Here is a 14,274-nt window from a genome sequence, read left to right on the forward strand (position 1 = left end):
TGATGAAGCCACGTTACTAAAAAAAAAATTAAAAACATTATTTGTATCATGTATTTTCGGAAAATACAGATATGTTTATATATATACATCTTGTATTTTCCAAATTACTACGCAAAACATCAGTAAAAGTCTACTAATAAAACAGAAAAGCCCGCAAATGTGACTTACCCTGTATGAGTGTCCGTCGCATTTCTGCAAATGCCCGCTGAAGAGGAGAGTGATGCTGCCACATTCCTACAAAAGTTTTTAATAATTAATATAATGTATTCTCCACAGTAACAAACTTATAAAGCAATACTAAGGCGGTAAAGCATAGTTGAGATAAGATAATTGGGTACATAGATGCGGTATATCTTTGTTAACGGGCCATTCCCGGACATATTTATGGCTAAACATTAACACATTACAAATCTCCGGACACATTTACAGCACATCGATACTACATCGATACATTTACACCCGAACAGATAGTCGCGTAAACAAGACTTGTTGAGGCATAAACACACTAGTCAAAATATATTCTAAATAGTGATATTGTTTTATGACATATTGAATATTTACACCATACAATCATACTGTTTAACGCATGACATATCTTCGGGCTCATTTACAGCACAATGTTACACCCGAGCAAATAAAGAAGGCTTATTGATAAGTCGGCATGGACACTATAGTTATAGTAGTGATATTGCTTTATAACATTCACATTACACTTATCAGCATACGGTTTAATGTAAGAACTATAATTTTAATGTTAATACAAATTGCCAATTACGAGACGTTTTTTATAAAGTCATTATGAATATCTGCTTGCAAACAGTCAGTATACAGTATATAAAAGTTACACAACATTTAAACAAATGTAGGTAAAACTTACTCTTCAGAAATTATATCCTCAGCTGGATCAAGTCGCTCTTCAAAATACAAACGTTCATCGTCGGAGTCCTGCTCTTCGTCTGAAGAAACAGTGAACTCTTCTTCCTCGCTGTCCAGGAGCATAGAGCTTCCTCACCTGTAAAGCGTGTCATCATCCGAACGCGTTGATAAGTGGATGAAACTGTCAAAACTCGCTGCTTCTTAAAGCATTGTTTGTGGGCGTTGATCTTGTTTGCATAGCCCGCATCAGGTAATTTCCATATGAATGGCGCGCACATGGTAGGTGGGATTACATTAGCGCTAATGAGGTCGAGCCAGAAAAACTGTACCTCTCTTTACTTACATGTCGATTACACAAACAGACAATGAGTTCTTCAGATTTTAATTACATCATGTAAAAGTAGACATTTCAGGCTTTCTTTAGACATATGTATCATGTTCGTGTGACAAGTATTGGCGGAGTTATCAGTTCATGTTTGAAACGTGTTTGAGGAAAATGGTCAAGGAGACAGAGATGTCGAAATGCACTCCCTGTTTATTTTCTTTATTTGCCAAAAGCACACAGTTTTGTTGTTATTATGAAGGCACTCACATTAAAGTAGAGACTTCACAGTTTCGAATGATGTATTACATGTATGTGTATGATTATGAATGACGGAGTATTTTAAGTGGATGTCACAGGAAACAGGAAAAAATGCGTCAAAACGCGGCCCCGCGTTTTTGGACCCCAGGGGGTTAAAACAGCCAAGATGCAGGCCATACACGGAGAAGTGGGAGAGTATTTAAAACATGCCCCACATAAACGTGAAGGCTCAAAGAATCTCACGGTAGGCAACTTATCTATCTGCAAGCATACATATAATCACAATATAAAACTTGAGTAATATGTGTGTGTGATGGTTGTATAGCGGTGGGGTTATAGAAAACAAAATCCATTGAAATTAAAAATTGCCATTTCTGAAATGTCCTCACTTCTTAGATCTGTCTCATCTGATTCGTTCATTTGTTTTGCAATTAGACATAATTTTTGTGCAATGTCTTATGTTTTTTTAAAGACTCACGTGCCGTAAGCTGAAGAGGACGACGAGGTAGGCTTTTTCCTCGTCTATTTTCATAAAGATCGGGAAGCTATTGCTCGCGAGTTGTGGCGATCAGACAAATTTATTTTTGTTGATACAATTAAAAATCCATGTTATTTAAAATATTATATAATTAATAGACAATGCCCATTTTTTTTAATATTTCTCGTTTGCTCAGATTTCATTGGATAGTCTTAAGAGAATAGTTGTTCTAATTTTAGGCCCTATTTAAAAAGCAATCACAAATCTATTAACCACTAATGCGTTGATACATTTAAAGGTGGTTACCGTAAATAATATCCACCTGCCACAGACCCATTAGGTGAACTGTAAGCTATGCCATTCAGTTATTTCGTCAATAAAGAGAAAACACTTCCCTGCCAATGAAGAGTTTTTTTTAGGACAATCCATATTTCCGTTATTATCCACTTGAAAGCGGTCTTACCCAATTATAAAACACCTTTTGTGAAAATCATAAAAATGCTTGCGCTGGCTGGCAACTTTTAAAAAAATTCTGGTGGAGAAAGAGTTAATTAAAAACCGTATATGGCTCTGCCAGCTAAACACGTTCTCGACCACAGTGATACACAATAGGCTACTTGCCAGCTTTTTCTAGCGTGGATAAACGATCTACCAGAACAAAGTGTGAATAACAATCATGGGATGCTTTTTCTTTTTCTTTTACAGACGCAGATTACAAAGGTAAGTTTTCATTTTGCGTCACACATTAACCATTGAGGTAGAGAACAAAAACAATTTATTAAATTGACCTCTCTACACATCAAAACCCCCAGTGTAAAATGAACACAGAGGCAGTTTCCCGGACAGGGATTATCTTAAAACTTATTTTAAGATGTATACGTGCAAGTTGTTTTCAGTTTGGACAGCTCTTACATTTATTTTAGATGGACTAGTCTAATACCTGTCCAGGAAACCGCCCCTCAGTGTTGATTATATATACACTAGCAGTTGTAATTTAACATTGGAGATTTTGCTGTGTAGTTAAAGAACAAATTTTATAATTAAATTAATTTTATTTATGAATTTCAGTCTCCCTCCCTATTGCACTCAGACAGTTAGGACGAGAGTTAAGGTGTTTTGGCGAATTATTTATCGTTTTACTGTTGGTTTATTTTAAATATTTACTCTTTTTAATCATTATTTATTTAAAATGTATTAATTAAATGTGTGCATATAGCATTATTGTTCTCCATATTTTTAAGGATTATTATTATTTAAAATTTGTTATTATATTAAATTTAATGTATCAGTAAAATATAAAAAAGTTAAATCTTAATGTTTCTTAAAATTCCTGTTTTTTAGTGTTGGTTTATTTATAGTATTTATTGATTTTATTGTTACCTGTTTCAAATTTATCAAAATATTACATGTGTCCATTACATTCTGTTCATATATACATGTATTATTCTTATACATATTTCTAAACAAATAATTGTAGGCTATTGATATTTAAATCAATAAATTATTATTAAAATTGCTTGTTTCTATTCCAGTGATGTCTCAGTGTTTAAAGATGAGTTCCAGATTATTTTGTTGATTTGTTTATACTATTTATTGATTTTATCGTATATTTAATGATATATTTATTAATATATTACAGATGTGTTAAGATTGCGTTGCATAGAAATTGTTTTTAAAATAGTAACAAAAATTATCTTATAAGTTTGTCTCTTATTTGGCCCAACTGTGTTTTAAAAAGTAGTTTTCTATACACTCTTAAAAATGCTGGCTATTTCCAACCCAAATTTCCTGCTTTTAAATATACTTCACGACGAATTAATGGAAGAGCGACGTTGCAGCTAGAACAAAGAGGTATAATGCACGGAAGTCTGCAAGGTTCAGCTAAAAGGATATAAACCAGAGGGTTTTGGTGAATTCCGCTTCTGGTGAATGAGGTAACGTATGCCTACTACATAAGGTAATAATAACCCAGCAAACACAAAAACGTTATAAAAACGTTTTTTTCACGTTGTGAAAAAGTTTTGATAACGTTATTTTCCGATGTACTTAATACGACCAAATGTCGGGTTTTTTTAACGTTATAAATACGTATTTTCACAACGTTGATAACGTAATCTAAACGTTTTTGCAACGTTGTAAAAATACGTATTTATAACGTTCAAAAAACCCGACATTTGTCGTATTAAGTATGTCGGAAAATAACGTTATCACAACCTTTTCACAACGTGAAAAAAAAAACGTTTTTATAACGTATTTGTGATATCTACTACACTTTTCTCTGAAATAATGGAAGACAGATGTGTCAGAACTACACTTTTCTTTGAAATAATGGAAGACAGATGTGTCAGAACCTACAGCCTTATAGGCTACAGTTCATGTGCAACATGTATACCCAGCAAACATAAAAACGTTATAAAAAGTTGTGATAACGTTATTTCCCGACGTACTTAATACGACCAAATGTCGGGTTTTTTGAACGTTATAAATACGTATTTTCACAACGTTGCACAAACGTTTTGATAACGTAATCTAACGTCATCGAATACTTCCTGGTTTTGTGACTCCGCCTTAGGGAGGGCAGGTAAACTGTCTCACATATTAATTCATTCGGGTCAAACCATTTTGTTATATAGGGAAAAAGGAATATTGCTTTTTGTCTGGGTTTATGGACAATGCTTGTTTGATGCTGTTTATAGCAGTACATTTTACTCCCAATGTTGGGTAGTTGAAGATTGTACTTTATTTTGCTGTCTATTGTGCAGTTTATGTATATGTAAAATGTTGCAACAGTGATCCGTGAACTTGGTAGGGCTCACTGTTAGTGAGATTTGCCTAGGTTATTTAACTCAGTCTGGTCAGTACACCTGTACACGGAGGGTTGTGTGTTAAACTTAGCTTTTGCTGCATAAAGCATTTTTCTTTGTTGAGGTACTGACAAAGTTGGCACTGATTTGAGTGCCCTTGTTACGAAATGTTTTGTAGTTGATCATTCTTTTTTTGCACTTTTTTGTATTTGTCACTCATGCCACGCTGTGTCATAATGTTGTAATAAACAACTCTTGGGAATGAAGTTTGTGTGATCTAAGCCTTCCTACCACCTCTCCTTGGCCTCACTCGGGGCACACTACGACAGTGCCTCTGTCCCAATATTTATGGACCTAACTGTATAAAGACTGTAGAAATAATATTTCCTAGAACAGCTTGACCAAATCTTTAAAGGCCTTTCGCAGTGCCTAAAACTCGCTTGGAAACGTGAGGATTAAAGTTACAAACCTGACTCGCCTAAGGGCACAGAAAGTCAAAGGCGTACGCTAGCCAGTTATGGATATTGAGCGTGGACGCGACTTTGTGTACCCAAAACAATTTTGCCGACCCGACGGCGATGCGGCACGTGACCCCTCCGGGAAAACAGGACTCAAGGACAAAGGTCAGAGGTTAATTGACACCATTTTAATGCAATGGGTAAGCCCTGATATTAAAACATGCGTCACAGATGCTGAACCGTGACATCAACGTTTACGTGACATCAATAGGTAACACTTTACAATAACAGTACATGAATAATCATGTACTAATACATAAATTAATAATTACTTTAATATGAAGTAATGATAATTTAAGACATGTACTAATCAATAACTAACCATAACTATGTCATGAGTCATATGAATTCATGCATGAATTACAGCCACCTTAACTACACATTAATACATGTTTGTTAGTTAATGCATTAATTAACACTTTGGGTAACCAAAATCAAACATGCTCTAAAACAGTGGTTCCCAACGGTTCGCAGGATCTGATGCTTTGTTTGAGGTCAAATAAAGATGCATAAAATGTTCCACTTATAATTTTAGAAACAAAAGATATTTTTCAAATTCATGTGCTCACAATACCAAGATAGCAGGTAGTTATTTTAATTGTTCTCTATTTTTGTGTGCTTGTCAATGTAGATTGCAAAATCAAAAGGAAGGTGGATGTAAACGTTACGGCCTACAACAAGCTCGTTGCACTGGTGGTTCTGCTGCTTTTGGCGCTGTCAAAATATTTCAGTTAAAATCATTCTGACTATTCATCAGAAATGACAAACATGTTAACCAAAGTCACAATGCAAAATGTATAGTGTTCATATAAAGACCATCAAACCGTCAATCATACCAGTTTATTTGTGAAAGCTATTAAAATGTTATCTTGATGTTATTTTAATTATTGTTTAATTAATTTTTCGCATTGTATCAGGATCAGCGTTCAGCCAGGGGCGGATCTACGGGTGGATTGACAGCTTGCCCATCCAATCAGATTCATGGAAATACATTATGTTTTTTCATTCAAACCGTAATTCTTCGACCATTTGAACTATCAAAAAATTAGAATTGCTCCTAAAGAAAACAAATTGCGCTTTTTGTCAATATATGGTTTATTACGGTAATGTCTTGCTTTTCGTCCACCAATCGCTGCTGTCATCTAGAGCGGAAGAGGCGGGTTTGAAGATAGCGCGGTAGATTGCACTGAGTAAGTTAGCAGATTCGTGTGAACGTGTGGATCACTGCGGTAAAGAAAAGACTCCTAAATAAAAACGGTGTACACCAGCAACACTAAAGTAAACTCGCTCTTGGTGGCTCGGGACTCGATGGCCCGACTGGACTGTTTAAGTTGATTTTCAATAAAGCAGTGTTGAATTTTTTGCTTCTGGGTCCTCTATGTTTCAGAACCAGTGCTTAGGTAAGCCACGGGCGTTTAGCTAAATAAATGCTCAATGCTTAAATAGTTCATCGTAAATCGTTGTAATATGCTTATGACTTGCGAATGTTATGCTTATTTAATTGAAATAAACCAAGCTTAATGACGTATGCAGCCTGCATATCCGACCTCCGGAGGATGCAGCCTTCTGTTTGAGAGACGGGCGATTGTAATACAGTTAGATTGAATAACGTAATTCCATCTTAAAATATACAAAACTGACGGAAAAAAACACAGTCATTTTATCTTCCCAATTAACGCAAGTTAAAAAAAGTATGTGAATTTTTCTGGCCCGCAGATGTATAGATGCCCACCCATCAAAAACACTTTCTGCCTCCGCCACTGGGTAACTTTTATTTTTATTTGTTAATGTGTGATAAGGTCATGACTTTACTAATGGGGGAAATCCTTTCTAACTCATCGTTAACTACTCATAAACTAACATAAATTCATGATTTATTAATGTATGATTAGGTCATGACTTTACTTGAGGGGGCACATCATTACTAACTCATCGTTAACTTCTCATAAACTAACAAAAATTCATGATTTGTTAATGTATGATTGGGTCATGACTTTACTTGAAGGGGCACATCATTATTAACTCATCGTTAACTACTCATAAACTAACATAAATTCATGATTTGTTAATTTATGATTAGGTCATACTTGAGGGGGCACATCATTATTAACTACTCATAAACTAACATAAATTAATGACTTGTTAATTTACACATTCTATACAAATTCAGCTCATCAAAATCCAAATTTTTGGTGGTTTTAAAGGAGAGGAGCAAATGTGAAAATTGGTCAGACATTTGGAAGGGGTAATAATGGCTTAAAAGAAGAACAAGACAGATACTGTATGTGCATTTTGATAATAACACAAGCCAGTTCACACAATCATCATCGTCTGTAGGCTAATACTGATTTAAATTTAGAAAGAATAGCGTCTGTCACTCTTAATGGCAGCGGTGGAACTAATTTTAATTATTAATCCATAATTGCACATTTAATGATTAAGGTTAACTGTAAATGTTGCAAGACATCCAGTGCCATTCAATGTTTTTAGCTCAGCTGCAGGAGCAAATGTATAAACAGTTTTGCATTACAAACCTAAACATTTTGCATTAACAAAAGTTATTTTCGTTCTTCTAGAGAGCTTGTTTGATATGGGGTACGCAAAGTGTTAATTAATGCATTAACTAACAAACATGTATTAATGTGTAGTTAAGGTGGGTGTAATTTATGCATGAATTCATATGACTCATAACATAGTTACGGTTAGTGATTGATTAATAAATACCTTAACTCATCATTAGTTCATATTAAACTGATTATTAATTTATATATTAGTACATGATTATTCATGTACTGTTATTGTAAAGTGTTACCAAAGATGCATATTGTTTTTACAGTCCTGATACTTATTACAATTTGATGCTGATGTGCCAAAAGATTAAGTATGTTCTTGTTTGTGAAACCATACTGAAGTACAATTCCACGAAATGCCCCACAACTGTTATTGTAACAACTGTTCTCCTCTAAAACAACAAGTTACAATATTACGACTTCATTCTTTGTTTTTTGGCCCTAATGTTCATCATTTTATATAAAGTCTATTGGAAAGTGTAAATTATCTTATGATAGCAACATCTAAAAAGCATAATTTTTCCAAAATTAATGATCACAAACATTTAAAAAAAGACAGTGGGTCTAGTTATATGTGATAACAATATATATTGGGCAGTGAAATAACTATTGGTTTCCGTTTGTAGTGACTGCTGACTGACATAAGGGATGAGATTAAATAGATCCTGGAATTTAGCCTGGTCTGGAGCAGGCTAGCTCCACAGAATAGATCTCCATTGTAATTTATACCATAACATATCCTCCTGCCCACTATCCAGCTTTAGTGCAACCGGATCACAGATCAAAAAGAAAGCACTAAGAAGGTAGTTTAAATACTTAAAACCTTAATTTGTGACGAGAATACAGTACACCAATGACACCTAGTGGCCTTTGTTGGTAAAACCACTAAGTCTGACAAAAAACTTGCTTTATATTGACGTTAGGATCTAAACTAGTTATTAATTTTAAGCATTTTTGACATGACCAATTTTCATTTATATAATTTTTATTTCAAAATTGCACAATATTTACTTAAAGTTTAAGACCCGACCCACCCTTAACACCAACTGTTTACACTACTGCCCTCTGACACGAGGTACTGTAAAATACAGGACATCCTGACTGAGAAACAATTTGTTCCCAACAGCCATCAGAAATGTAAATGGGCCAACCCCTATTGATACTAATATCTACCTGACATTATTCTTACTACCTCAAAAATCTTCTAAATTCTTGCCATATCATTTTATACAATACTTTTGTTGGAGAATAGTAACCTAAACTGTTACAATAACCTAGAAGTAAATTGAATATTGTTACGTTTGGCTAAGGGTGTGGCTAAGGGTTTTTCTGTTTTTTTTATGTTCATTCTTGCCACCATGCTCTGCCTAAATCAAGGCATATTATTTAATTAAAAATTATTTACTTCAACTGTCATCGAATCTCTGTGTCTTTTATATGTTATGTTGATCCATACTTCATTTGATGGGCACGTAACATATAAATGGGGGCTCGTTTAGCCGGGTTATGGACTAGCTATATTTGTCAATTTTTTTGGCATTTTTTTGAAGTCCGATTTTCATTTACTGAAAATCTTTTTCTGTGGTGGTCGCACTGCGCGCTGTGAGTGCGCATTAGTTTGTTGTGAGCGCCTTTTGTTAATTATGTCATGGATTTTCGGTGATAGTTTGTAGTGTATTTAATTTTTTTTTTCTCTTTCGTTTAGGGTGGACCTATTTGGTATTTTTCGCAATGTTTAATTTAGATGCCTTTATTCTCGCTCCTTCACAGGAGATTTTCTTAACTGCTACGCATGATGATCTTGTTAGAATTGCTGGCCACTATAAACTTGAGGTGAGTGGTAACCCTTCCAAGACTGAACTTCAGGATAGGCTTCTGGAAGCTTTACGAGAACTTGGAGTATTTTTGAAAGTGTCTTCGGATGCAGCTACATTACCTGATGGTAAGCGTTTTCCTACTGAACCTCCACCTTCACCTAGTAAAGCAACGCTAGAATTGAAACGTTTACAGTTAAGAGAGAAGGAAATTGAATGGGAATGCGAAAAAACTAGATTAGAGGCTGATAGACAGACAGTACGAGAACGGGAGAAGAGGGAACATGAATTTAGATTGAAAGATCTTGAGTTTGCGCAAGCATTACGCATCAAAGAGCTCGAGCTGAAGGCTCGGGAGGCTGGTGTTTCAGTTAGGCAAGATCAATTTGACATAACTTGTAACATTCGCCTTGTTCCACCTTTTAATGAGAGCGAAGTTGATACGTTTTTTGCACATTTCGAGCATGTAGCAACAACATTTAAGTGGCCCAAAGAAATTTGGACAATGACGTTACAGTGTGTTTTTACTGGGAAAGCGCAGGAAGCCTATTCATCGTTAACTCTGGAAGATGCAGCAGATTACGAGAAAGTTAAACATGCTGTTTTACGCATTTATGCTCTTGTGCCGGAGGCGTATCGACAGAAATTTCGCAATTATCATAAACCTGAAGCTCTTACACATGTCGAGTATGTTAGAGAAAAAGAAATGCTATTTGATCGCTGGCTTAGTTCGCAAGAAGTGACAACCTTTCAGTCTCTTCGTGATTTGATTATTCTTAAAGACTTTAAAAACGGTCTTCCTCAAATAGTCGCTACCCATGTGAGTGAGCATCAGAATCTGACCCCGGCCCGTGCGGCTGTGCTTGCGGATGAGTATGTACTCACACATAAGCGTGTTCCTTCTAATTCAAAAAGTTCACAAAACGTCTCTAGTCATCCAAATGTGCCCAAAGTTTTTAGAGAAACTGTGCTGGTTTCTGGCCGCCCTTCAGACTGGCGTCCGCCGGGGTCTAATGTTATAGCTCCGACCTGCGCATACTGTAAGAAACGTGGTCATGTTCTGGCAGAGTGTTATTCTCTAAAACGAAAAAATAAGGTAGCGAGTCCACCAGCTTCTGGTAGATCAGAGGTGGGGTTGTGCGTTTCGAACCTGCCTGTGAGTAGGGACGATACTGTTACTGATCACCACAGTTTTGCGCCTTTTATAATGGATGGCTTTGTTTCTTTGCCCGGTGAACGCTCAAAAATTCCTGTAAAAATTCTGCGTGATACTGGCGCTTCACGGAGCTTTATCGTACAAGATGTGTTGCCTTTTTGTGAGAAGACTTTTACTGGGGATAGTATTCTTGTACGTGGATTTGAAATGGGTTATGTTACTGTCCCTTTGCATGAGATTTCTCGAGTCTGATTTAGTCACTGGCAAAGTTACCGTGGGAGTACGCCCTTCCCTGCCTGTTGAAAATGTAGCGGTGCTGCTTGGTAACGATGTGTGTGGTGGAAAAGTGTTACCTTGCCCACTAGTGTCTCATGCATTTCCAAAGTTATGTATCGATGACCTGTCAATCAAATTCCCTGAGGTTTTTACGTGTAGTGTGGTTACTCGTGCGATGGCGAAAAACGAAAAAAAAGATGAAATTGAGGATCAACTTGATCTTAGTGATACTTTTATTGCTCGACCTTCACTCGCTAGCGATAGTGATTTATCTATCAATTCTGCTTCACCGTCGTTTTCTTCTGTTCCTAATTTATCTGAGTCGAGAGCAGCTTATTCAGGAACAGAAAATCGACCCGTCTCTGTCTTCTCTTTTGTCAGAAGCTATGTCTGAAGAAGACATTGAGTATTCGCCGCACGGCTATTTTTTACGAGATGGTGTCTTAATGCGCAAGTGGAGACCTCTTATGGCCTCAGCGCAAGATGAGTGGAGAGTTCTTTTTCAAATTGTTGTCCCAATTTCTTTTTGTGATAAAGTTTTGAGTATAGCTCATGACCATCACTTTGCAGGTCATCTCGGCGTAAATAAGACTACTGACAGAGTTTTACGCCATTTTTTTTGGCCAGGTATTAAAAGGGATGTTGTGAAATACTGCCGAACATGTCATCTATGTCAGGTAACTGGTAAACCAAACCAGGTGATTCCGCCGGCGCCTCTACAGCCGATTCCGGTTACATCTGAGCCGTTTGAACATGTTATACTAGACTGTGTTGGCCCATTGCCCCGAACAAAGTCTGGGAATCAGTGGTTACTCACCATAATGTGTAGCTTGACTCGATTTCCAGAGGCAATACCGCTCCGTAAAATCACAACTCCTGTCATCATTAAAGCCCTGATGGTTTTTTTTTTCTGTTTTTGGCTTTCCGAAAACCATTCAGACTGACCGTGGTACTAATTTTACGTCCCGTGCGTTTGCGCAAGCTATGTGTCAGCTCGCTGTCCATCATGTTACTTCCAGCCCGTACCACCCACAGTCACAAGGTGCCCTTGAAAGGTTCCATCAAACTTTGAAAAGTATACCCAAGTGTTTTTGCCTCGAGTTCCAGCGTGATTGGGATGATGGTGTACCGCTTGCTCTTTTCGCTGTATGCGAGGTGGTGCAGGAGAGTTTGGGTTTTAGCCCCGCAGAGCTGGTTTTCGGACATACGGTTCGTGGACCTTTAAAGCTGCTGAAAGAGTCGTGGCTCGCCGAGCCTAAAGAGTTTTCCAGTTTGACTGATTACGTGTCCAAAATGCGTAACAGGCTCAGCCGTGCATGTCAGTTGGCTAGGGACAATATGGGTCTTTGTCAGAAGAGAATGAAACAGAGGTTTGATCAGAAGGCTGTTTCCCGAAGTTTCAGTCCTGGTGATAAAGTTCTTGTGCTGATTCCGGGGATGGGTTCCGCTTTACATGCTTGTTATAGCGGACCTTATCGCGTTGCTCGCAAAATGAATGATTTGAATTATGTCATCTTTACTCCGGACCGAAGGAGAAAAACCACACTGTGTCACATTAACCGTTTAAAACTGTACTGTGATCAAGGAGAAGATTTAATCTCGGAACTCACCCCGCCTAGCACTTCCACTGTCCGTGAAGATGCTCGCGCAACTAAACAGGCGCTGTCCAAGTCATGTGGTGCTGAAGTTGTTTCTTCACTGGCGGTTGTGGGACAAGGAGAAAATGCGTCTCCGTTAGTACAACACGGTACTGTGGCGAGTTCTTTTCTTGAAGATGTGGGTCCTACTCCATCGATGGAGGTTATTGAAGGGAGAAGCAGAATTCTGAAGTTCTTAATGATTTAGATTTATTTTTGTCTAATTTAACAACATCAGAACGCAGTGACTTAATCTCCTTGATTAAACAAAATGAGAGTTTGTTTCCTGATGTGCCTCGTCGAACAACGACAATTGAACATGACATTGATGTGGGGGTTACATGTCCAGTTAAACAGCATCCTTACCGTACAAATCCACACAAAAGGTTGTTGATTCAAAGTGAGGTAAAATTCATGCTGAAAAATGGCATTGCAGAAGCTAGTCATAGCCCATGCAGTTCGCCTTGTTTGCTTGTTCCAAAGAGTGATGGTTCCATGCATTTTTGTACAGATTTTAGGAGGGTGAATGCCGTTACAAAACCTTATAATTATCCATTACCGCGTATTGACGACTGTGTTGATCGTTTGGGCTCAGCGGTATTTGTCAGTAAAATCGATTTATTGAAGGGTTACTAGCAAGTTCCGCTGACACTCCGTGCTAAAAAGATCTCGGCTTTTGTGACACCCGATCACTTCCTGCAGTACACCGTCATGGCCTTCGGGCTTTGAAACGCTCCCGCCACCTTTCAAAGGCTTATCAATGGCGTTCTTGAGGGTGTGCCTAATTGCGAGGCCTATTTAGATGACCTAGCCATTTATAGTGCTACTTGGCCTTCGCATATGGCCCATCTTTCTACTGTGTTTCGTAAGCTATCAGAAGCTAATTTAACCATCAATTTAGCTAAATGTGAGTTTGGCCAAGCCACCGTGGTGTATTTGGGTAATGTGGTTGGCCGTGGGAAGGTGCGTCCTGTCCAGTCAAAAGTTGAGGCGATTTTGAATTATCCTCCTCCAACCACTCGTCGCGAATTTCACCGTTTTTTGGGCATGGTAGGTTACTACCGGTCATTCTGTAAAAATTTCTCTGCTTTTGCCTCACCCCTCACTGATTTGCTTAGTTCAAAAGTGAACTACGATTGGACTTCACGGAGCCAAGCGGCTTTTGAGTCTGTTAAAGCATTGCTGACTACTGCGCATGTGCTGGCTGCTCCTGATTTTTCTCTGCCCTTTTCTCTCGCCGTTGATGCGAGCGATCTGGGAGCGGGGGCTGTTCTTTTGCAGAATGACAAGGAGGGTTTGGAACATCCTGTTTGTTTGTTTTCACGCAAGTTTAACCGACATCAGCGTGCTTATTCAACTATAGAAAAAGAAGCCCTTGCTCTTGTGCTTGCCGTTCAGCACTTTGAGGTATATGTCGGAGGTGCCGCATGTCTGGTTGTGGTATATACTGACCACAACCCATTGTTTTTTCTCGATCGCATGCGTAATTCCAATCAGCGCTTAATGCGGTGGAGTTTGATTTTGCAAGGGTACAACTTGCAAATTAGGCACATCCGAGGACG

Source organism: Misgurnus anguillicaudatus, chromosome 12, assembly GCF_027580225.2.
Source record: "Misgurnus anguillicaudatus chromosome 12, ASM2758022v2, whole genome shotgun sequence".
Taxonomy (NCBI): domain Eukaryota; kingdom Metazoa; phylum Chordata; class Actinopteri; order Cypriniformes; family Cobitidae; genus Misgurnus; species Misgurnus anguillicaudatus.